The sequence below is a fragment of the Heptranchias perlo genome, unplaced genomic scaffold (genome assembly GCF_035084215.1).
Source record: "Heptranchias perlo isolate sHepPer1 unplaced genomic scaffold, sHepPer1.hap1 HAP1_SCAFFOLD_50, whole genome shotgun sequence".
Classification (NCBI taxonomy): Eukaryota; Metazoa; Chordata; class Chondrichthyes; order Hexanchiformes; family Hexanchidae; genus Heptranchias; species Heptranchias perlo.
Window position 1 is genome coordinate 7,155,914 of NW_027139516.1, and position 9,842 is coordinate 7,165,755.

Consider the following 9,842-nt stretch of genomic DNA (forward strand, 5'->3'; position numbering starts at 1 on the left):
GATAAATAACACACTGGGGGAATGAATTTAGAATTGTTTGTTAATATAGTCACGATAACCAAGACACCGGAGAATGAATTTAGTTGCTTGTTAATAAAATCATGGTAACCAATACACTGAGGCAACGAATTTACAATTGTTTGTTGATACAATCATGATAACCAATACAATGGGGAAGTAATTTAGAGTTGTTTGTTGATATAGTCATGATAACCAATGCATCGGTGAATGAATTTAGAGTTGATTGTTAAAATAGTCATGATAACCAATACACTGGGGAATGAAATTACAGTTGTTTGTTAAAACAGTCATGATAACTAATACACTGGGGAATGAATTTACATTGTTTGTTAAAATAGTCATGATAACCAAGACACGGGGGAATGAATTTGCAGTTGTTTGTTAATATAGTCATGATAACTAATGCAATGGGAAATAATTTAAATTGTTTGTTAATATAGTCATGATAACCAAGATGCTGGGGAAGGAATTTACAGTAGTTTGTTAATATAGTCATGATAATTAACACACTGGGGGAATGAATTTCGAATTGTTGGTTAACATAGTCATGATAACCAAGACACTGGGGGAATGGATTTACAGTTGTTTGTTAAAGTAAACATGATATTGAATACATCGGCCAAACAATTTGCAGTTATTTGTTACTATAGTCATGATAACTAATACATTGGTGAATGAATTTACAGTTGTTTGTTAATATAGACTTTATAATCGATACACTGGGGGCATGAATTTACAGTGGTTTGTTAATATAGTCAAGATAACTAATGCAGCGGGGAATTAATTTACAGTTGTATGTTAATATAGTCATGATAACTAATACAATGGGGAATGAATTTACAGTTGTTTGTTAATGTAGTCATGATAACTAATACATTGGGGAATGAATTTACAGTTGTTTGTTAACATATTCATGATAACCAACACACTGGGGGAATGAATTTTCAGTTGTTTGTTAATATAGGCATGATAACCAACACATTGGGGAATGAATTTACAGTTGTTTGTTGATATAGTCATGATAACTAATACATTGGGAAATGAATTTACAGTTGTTTGTGAATATTGTCATGACAACCAATACACTGGTGGAATGAATTTACAGTTGATTGTTAATATAGTCATGATAACAAATACACTGGTGAATGAATTTATAGTTGATTGTTAATATAGTCATGATAACAAATACACTGGTGAATGAATTTATAGTTGATTGTTAATATAGTGATGATAACCAATACACTGGGGAATGGATTGACGGTAGTAAGTTAACAGAGTCATGACAACAAATCGACTGGGGAATTAATTTACAGTTGATTGTGAATATATTCATCATAACTAATACACTGGGGAATGAATGTACAATTGTTTGTTAACAGTGTCATGATAACCAATACACTGGGGAATGATTTTACATTTGGGTGTCAATATCGTCATGATAACCAACACACTGGAGAATGAATTTACAGTTGATTATTAACCTCGTTATGAAAACCAATACACCGGGGAATGAATCTACAGTTGTTGGCGCAGATAGTAATTATAACCAATTCACTGGCGAATGAATTTACAGCTGTTTGTTAAAATTGTCATGACAACCAATACACTGGGGAATTAACTTAAAATTGTTTGTTAATATTGTCATGACAACCAATGCACTGCGGAATGAATTTAAAGTTATTTGTTAATATAGTCATGATAAATAATACACTGGGGATGGATTTACAGTTGTACCTTAACAAATTCATGACAACAAATCCACTGGGGAATGAATTCACAGTTGATTGTGAATATAATCATTCTAATCAATTCACTAGTGAATGAGTTTACAGTCGTTTGTTGACAGAGTCATGATAACCAGTACACTGGGGAATGAAGTTACAGTTGTTTGTTGACATAGTCATGATAACGAACACACTGGAGAATTAATTTACAGTTGATTGTTTATATAGTCATGATAACAAATACACTGGTGAATGAATTTATATTTGATTATTAATATAGTTATGATAACCAATGCACCGGGGAATGGATTCACAGCAGTTTGTTGATGTCGTCATGAAAACTAATGCACTGGGGAATGAATTTACAGTTGATTGTGAATATAGCCATGATAACCAATACACTGGGAAACGAATTTACAGTTGTTTGTAAATACAATCACAATGAGCAATACACTGGGGAGTGGATTTACAGTTGTTTGTTCAAATATTCATGATAGCCAATACACTGGGGAATGAATTTACATTTGTTTGTTCAGATAGTCATGATAACAAATACATTGGGGAATGTATTTACAGTGCTTGGTCAATATTGTCATGATAAACAATGCACTGGTGAATGAAGTTGCAATTGTTTGTTAATATCGTCATGACAACAAACATACTGGTGAAAGAAATTGCAGTTGTTTGTTAATGTAGTCATGATAACCAATACACTGGGGAATGAATTTAAAGTTGTTTGTTAACAGAGTCATGATAACCAATACACTGTGGAATGAATTTACAGTGGTTTGTTATTGTAGTCATTATAACAAATACACTGAGGAATGAATTTACAGTTGTTTGTTAATATTGCCATTATTGCCAATACACTGGGGAATGAATTTACAGTTGTTTGTTAACAGAGTCATGATAACCAATACACTGTGGAATGAATTTACAGTGGTTTGTTGACATAGTCATGATGACCAACAGACTGGGGATTACATTTACAGTTGTTTGTTGATATAGTCATGAAAGCAAATCCACTGGAGAATGAATTGTCAGTTATTTGTTAATATCGTCATTATAACAATTACACTGGGGAATGAATTGACATTTGTTTGTTGAAATAGACATGATAAACAATGCACTGGGGAATGAATTTACAGTTGATTGTGAATATCGTCATGTTAACAAATACACTGGGGAGTGGATTTACAGTTGTTTGTGAAAATAGTCATGCCAACCAATACACTGGGGAATGAATTTACAGTAGATTGTTAATATTGTCATGAGAACCAATAAATTGCGAAAATAATTTACATTTGTTTATTCATATAGTCATGATAACAAATATATTGGGGAATGAATTTACAGTTGTTTGTCAATATAGTCATTATAACAATCACATTGTGAAATGAATTTACAGTTTTATGTTGAAAGTGTCATGATAAGCAATGCACTGGGGAGTGGATTTACAGTTGATTGTTAATATAGTCATGATGAACAATACACTGGGGAATGAATTTACAGTTGTTTGTGAACAGATTCATGAGTACCAATACACTGGGGAATTAATTTACAGTTGTTTCTTAATATATTCATGATAACCAATACACTGTGGAATTAACTTACATTTAATTGTTAAAAGAGGCATAATTGCCAATACAATGGGGCATGGATTTACAGCTGTTTGCTCATATAGTCATGATTGCCAATACACTGGGGAATGAATTTACAGTTGTTTATTAATTGAGTCATGAGAACTAATAAACTGTGGAATGAATTTGCAGTGATTTGTTGATACAGTCATTGTAACCAATAGACTGGGGAATCAATTTACCGTTGTCTGTTAAAAGAGTCATGATGACCAATACACAGGGGGATGAATTTAAAGTTGTTTGTTCACATCGACATGGTAACCAAAACACTGAGGAATAAATTTACAGTTGTTAGTTATTATAGTCATGATAACCAATATACTGGGTAATGAATTTAAAGTTGTCTTTTTACAGAGTCCTCGTAACCAATTCACCTCGGAATGAATTTACACTTGTTTGTTGAAATAGACATGATAAACAATGCACTGGGGAATGAATTTACAGTTGATTGTGATTATAGTCATGATAACAAACACACTGGGGAGTGGATTTACAGTTGTTTGTAAAAATAGTCATGACAACCAATACACTGGGAAATGAATTCACAGTTGTTTGTTAATATAGTCATGACAACACATACACTGAGGAATGAATTTACAGTTGTTTGTTTATATATTCATGATAACCAATACATTGGGGAAGGAATTTACAGTTGTTTCTTAAGAGAGTCATGACAACCACAACGCTGGGGAATGGATTTACAGCTGTTTGTTAATATAGCCATTATTGCCAGTACACAGGGGAATGAATTTACAGTTGTTTGTTAACAGAGTCATGATAACCAATACATTGTGGAATGAATTTACAGTGGTTTGTTGATATAGTCATGATAACCAATACACTGGGGAATGAATTTACAGTAGATTGTTAATATTCTCATGAGAACCAATAAATTACGAAAATAATTTACATTTGTTTGTTCATATAGTCATGATAACAAATACATTGGGGAATGAATTTATAGTTGATTGTCAATATAGTCATTACAACAATCACATTGTGAAATGAATTTACAGTTTTTTGTTGAAAGTGTCATGATAAGCAATGCACTGGGGAATGGATTTACAGTTGATTGTTAATATAGTCATGACAACCAATACACTGGGGAATGAATTTACAGTTGTTTGTTAATATTGATATGAGAACCAATAAATTACGAAAAGCATTTACAGTTGTTCGTTCATATAGTCATGATAACAAATACATTGGGGAATGAATTTACAGTGCTTTGTTAAGATAGTCACAATGAGGAATGAATTACCAGTTGTTTGTTAATATTGTCATGACAATCAATACACTGGGGAATGAACTTACAGTTGTTTGTCAATATTGTCATGATAACAAATACACTGGAGAAAGAAATTACAGTTGTTTGTTAATGGAATCATGGTAACCAATACACTGTGGTGTAAATTTGCAGTTGTTTGTTAAAAGAGTCATGATTACCAATACACTGGGGAATGAATTTACAGTTGTTTGTAAATATAGTCATGATAACCAATATACTGGGGAATGAATTTACAGTTGTTTGTTCACAGATTCATAATAACCAATACACTGTGGAATGAAATTGCAATTCTTTGTTAATATAGTCATGATAACCAATACACTGGGGAATGAATTTACAGTTGTTTGTTGTTATTGTTATGATAACCAATACACTGAGGAATTAATTTACAGTAGTTTGTTGATGTAGTCATGATAACCAACACACTGGAGAAAGAATTTACATTCGATTGTTAACATAGTCATGATAACAAATACACTGGTGAATGAATTTATAGTTGATTGTTAATATAGTTATGATTACCAAGACACTGGGGGATGGATTTACAGCTGTTTGTTGATTCTGTCATGAAAACTAATACACTGGGGAATGAATTTACAGTTGTTTGTTAAAATTGTCATGTTAACCAATAAATTAGGAAATGAATTTACATTTGTTTGTTCAGATCGTCATGACAACATATACATTGGGGAATGAATTTACAGTGCTTTGTTAATATAGTCATAATAACCAATACACTGCAGAATGAAATCACAGCTGTTTCTTAATATTGTCATGATCAAAAATACACTGGTGAATGAAATTGCAGTTGTTTGTTAATGTAGTCATGAAAACCAATACACTGGGGAATGAAGTTATAGTTGTTAGTTGATATAATCATGATAACCAATACAATGGGTGATGAATTTGAAGTTGTTTGTTAATATAGTCATTACAACAATCGCAATGTGAAATGAATTTACAGTTGTTTGTTGAAAGAGTCATGATAACCAATGCACTGGTAAATGGATTTACAATTGCTTGTTAATATCATCATGATACCAAATAAACTGGGGAATGAATTTACAGTTGTTTCTTAATATAGTCATGATAACCAATACACTGGGGAATGGATTTACAGTTGTTTGTTAATAGAGTCATGATAACCTATACACTGGTGAATGAATATTCAGTTGTTCGTTAATATAGTCATTTTCACAAATACACAGGGGAATGAATTTACAGTTGTTTCTTAATATAGTCATGATTGCCAATACACTGGGGAATGAATTTACAGTTTTTTTAACAGCGTCATGATAATCAAAACACTGTGGAATGGATTTACAGTGTTTTGTTGATATAGGCATTATAACCAATAGACTGGGGAATGAATTTACATTAATTTGTTCAAAGAGTCATGATTACCAATACACTGGGGAATTAATTTACAGTTGTTTGTTCATATAGCCATGATAACCAATATACTGGGGAATGAATTTACAGTTGTTTCTTAATCGAGTCATACTAACTAATACATCGCGGAATGAATTTACAGTTGTTTGTTGATATAGTCATGATAACAAATACACTGGGGATTGGATTTACAGTTGTTTGTGAAAGTAGTCATGACAACCAAGACACGGGGGACTGAATTTACAGTTGTTTGTTTATATTGTCATGAGAACCAATAAATTAGGAAAAGAATTTCCATTTATTTGTTCATATAGTCATGATAACAAATACATTGAGGAATGAATTTACAGTTGTTTGTCAATATAGTCATTATAACAATCACATTGTGAAATGAATTTACAGTTTTATGTTGAAAGTGTCATGATAAGCAATGCACTGGGGAATGAATTTACAGTTGATTGTTAATATAGTCATGATGAACAATACACTGGGGAATGAATTCACAGTTGTTTGTTAACAGATTCATGAGAACCAATACACTGGGGAATTAATTTACATTTGTTTCTTAATATATTCATGATAACCAATACACTGTGGAATTAACTTACATTTAATTGTTAATAGAGTCATGATAACCCATACAATGGGGAATGGATTTACAGCTCTTTGCTCATATAGTCATGATTGCCAATACACTGGAGAATTAATTTACAGTTGTTTATTAATTGAGTCATGAGAACTAATAAACTGTGGAATGAATTTGCAGTGGTTTGTTGATACAGTCTTTGTAACCAATAGACTGGGGAATTAATTCACCGTTGTTTGTTGACATCGTCATAATAACCAAAACACTGAGGAATAAATTTACAATTGTTAGTTATTATAGTCATGATAACCAATATACTGGGGAATGAATTTCAAGTTGTCTTTTTACAGAGTCATACTGACTAATACATCAGGGAATGAATTTACAGTTGTTTGTCATGAATGAATTTACAGTTGTTTCTCATCGAGTCATGATTACCAATACATTGGGGAATGAATTTACAGTTGTTTGTTAATATAGTCATGATCACCAAAACACTGAGGAATGAATTTACATTTGTTTGTTCATAGAGTCATGATAACCAATACACTGGGGAATGAAGTTATAATTGTTTGTTAATATACTCATGATAACCCACACACTATGGAATGAATTTTCAGTTGTTTGTTTTTATTGTCATTATATCCAATACACTGCGGAATGAATTTATAGTTGATTGTTAATATAGCCATGATAATCAATACACTGGGAAATCAATTTACAGTTGTTTGTCAATTGAGTAATAATTAACAATACACTGGAGAGTGGATTTACAGTTATTTGTTAAAATAGTCGTGAAAACCAAAACACTGAAGAATGAATTTACAGTTGTCTTTTCATAGAGTCATGATAACCAATGCACTGGGGAATGAAGTTACAATTGTTTGTTCATATAATCATGATAACCAATACACAGGGGAATGAATTTACAGTTGTTTGTTCATATCGTGATAATAACCAATACACTGGGGAATGAATTTAAAGTTGTTTGTTGACAGAGCCTTGATAACCAATACAGTGGGGAATGAATTTCCAGTTGTTTGTTCATATTTTCATTGTAACAAATACACTGGGGAATGAATTTACAGTTGTTTGTTGATATGGTCATCATAACTAGTATACTGGGGAATGGATTTACAGTTGTATGTTAACAGAGTCATGACAACAATTCCACTGGGGAATGAATTTACAGTTGATTGTGAATATAATCATTACAGCCAATACACAGGGGAATGAATTTCCAGTTGTTTGTTCATGGAGTCATGATAACCAATACACTGGGGAATGAATTTACAGTTGTTTGTCAATATAGTCATGATAATCAATACACTGTGGAATGTATTTACAGCTGCTTGTTGATAACATCATGAAAACGAGTACACTGGGAAATGAATTTACAGTTATTTGTTAATACAGTCATATTTAACAAAACATTGGGGAGTAGATTTACAGTTGTTTGTTGAAATAGTCATGACAACCAATACACTGGGGAATGAATTTACAGTTGTTTGTTAATATAGTCATGATAATCAATACACTGTGGAATGGATTTACAGCTGCTTGTTGATAACATCATGAAAACGAGTACACTGGGAAATGAATTTACAGTTATTTGTTAATACAGTCATATTTAACAAAACATTGGGGAGTAGATTTACAGTTGTTTGTTGAAATAGTCATGACAACCAATACACTGGGGAATGAATTTACAGTTGTTTGTTAATATTGTCATGATTACAAATAAATTAGGAAATGAATTTACATTTGTTCGTTCAGATAATCATGATAACAAATACATTGGGGAATGAATTTACAGTGCTTTGTAAATATTGTCATAATAACCAATACACTGAGGAATTATTTTGCAGCTGTTTGTTATTATTGTCATGATAACCAATAGACTGGGGAATGAACTTACAGTTGTTTGTTAATATTGTCATGATAACAAATACACTGGTGAATGAAATTGCAGTTGTTTGTTAATGTCGTCATGATAACCAATGCACTGGAAAATGGATTTACAGTTGTTAGTTTATATAATCATGATAACAAATGCACTGTTGAATGAATTTACAGTTGTTCATATCGTCATGATAACAAATACACTGCGGAGTGGATTTACAGTTGTTTGTGAAAGTAGTCATGACAACCAAGACACGGGGGATTGAATTTACAGTTGTTTGTTTATATTGTCATGAGAACCAATAAATTAGGAAAATAATTTACATTTATTTGTTCATATAGTCATGATAACAAATACATTTGGGAATGAATTTACAGTGCTTTGTTAATATTGTCATGACAATCAATACACTGGGGAATGAACTTATTGACGTTTGTTAATATCGTCATGATAACAAATACACTGGTGAAAGAAATTACAGTTGTTTGTTAATGTAGTCATGATAACCAATACACTGTGGTATGAATTTGCAGTGGTTTGTTGGCATAGTCATTATAACCAAGAGACTGGGGAATAAATTTATAGTTGTTTGTTAAAAGAGTCATGATTACCAATACACTGGGGAATCAATTTACAGTTGATTGTTAACATAGTCAATGATAACCAAAACACTGAGGAATACATTTACAGTTGTTTGTAAATATATTCATGATAGCCAATATACTGGGGAATGAATTTACAGTTGTTTCTCAATAGACTCACGCAAACCAATACATCGGGGAAAGAATTTATAGTTGTTTGTTGACATAGTCATGATAACAAAATCCACTGGGGAATGAATTGACATTTGTTGGCGAATATAGACATGATAACCAATACACTGGGGAATGAAATTACAGTTGTTTCTCATATAGTCATGACTACCAATACACTGGGGAATGAATTTACAGTTGTTTGTTTTTATTGTCATTGTATCCAATACACTGGGGAATGAATTTACGATTGTGTATATAGTCGTGATAACTAACACATTGGGGAATGGATTTATGGTTGCATGTTAAGAGAGTCATGACAACAAATCCACCGGGGAATGAATTTACAGTTGATTATGAATTTACAGTTGTTTGTTAACAGCTTCATGACAACCAATACACTGGGGAATGAATTTACAGTTGTTTGTCAATATCGTCATGAAAACTAATACACTGGGGAATGAATTTATAGTTGATTGTTAATATAGCCATGATAATCAATACACTGGGAAATCAATTTACAGTTGTTTGTCAAT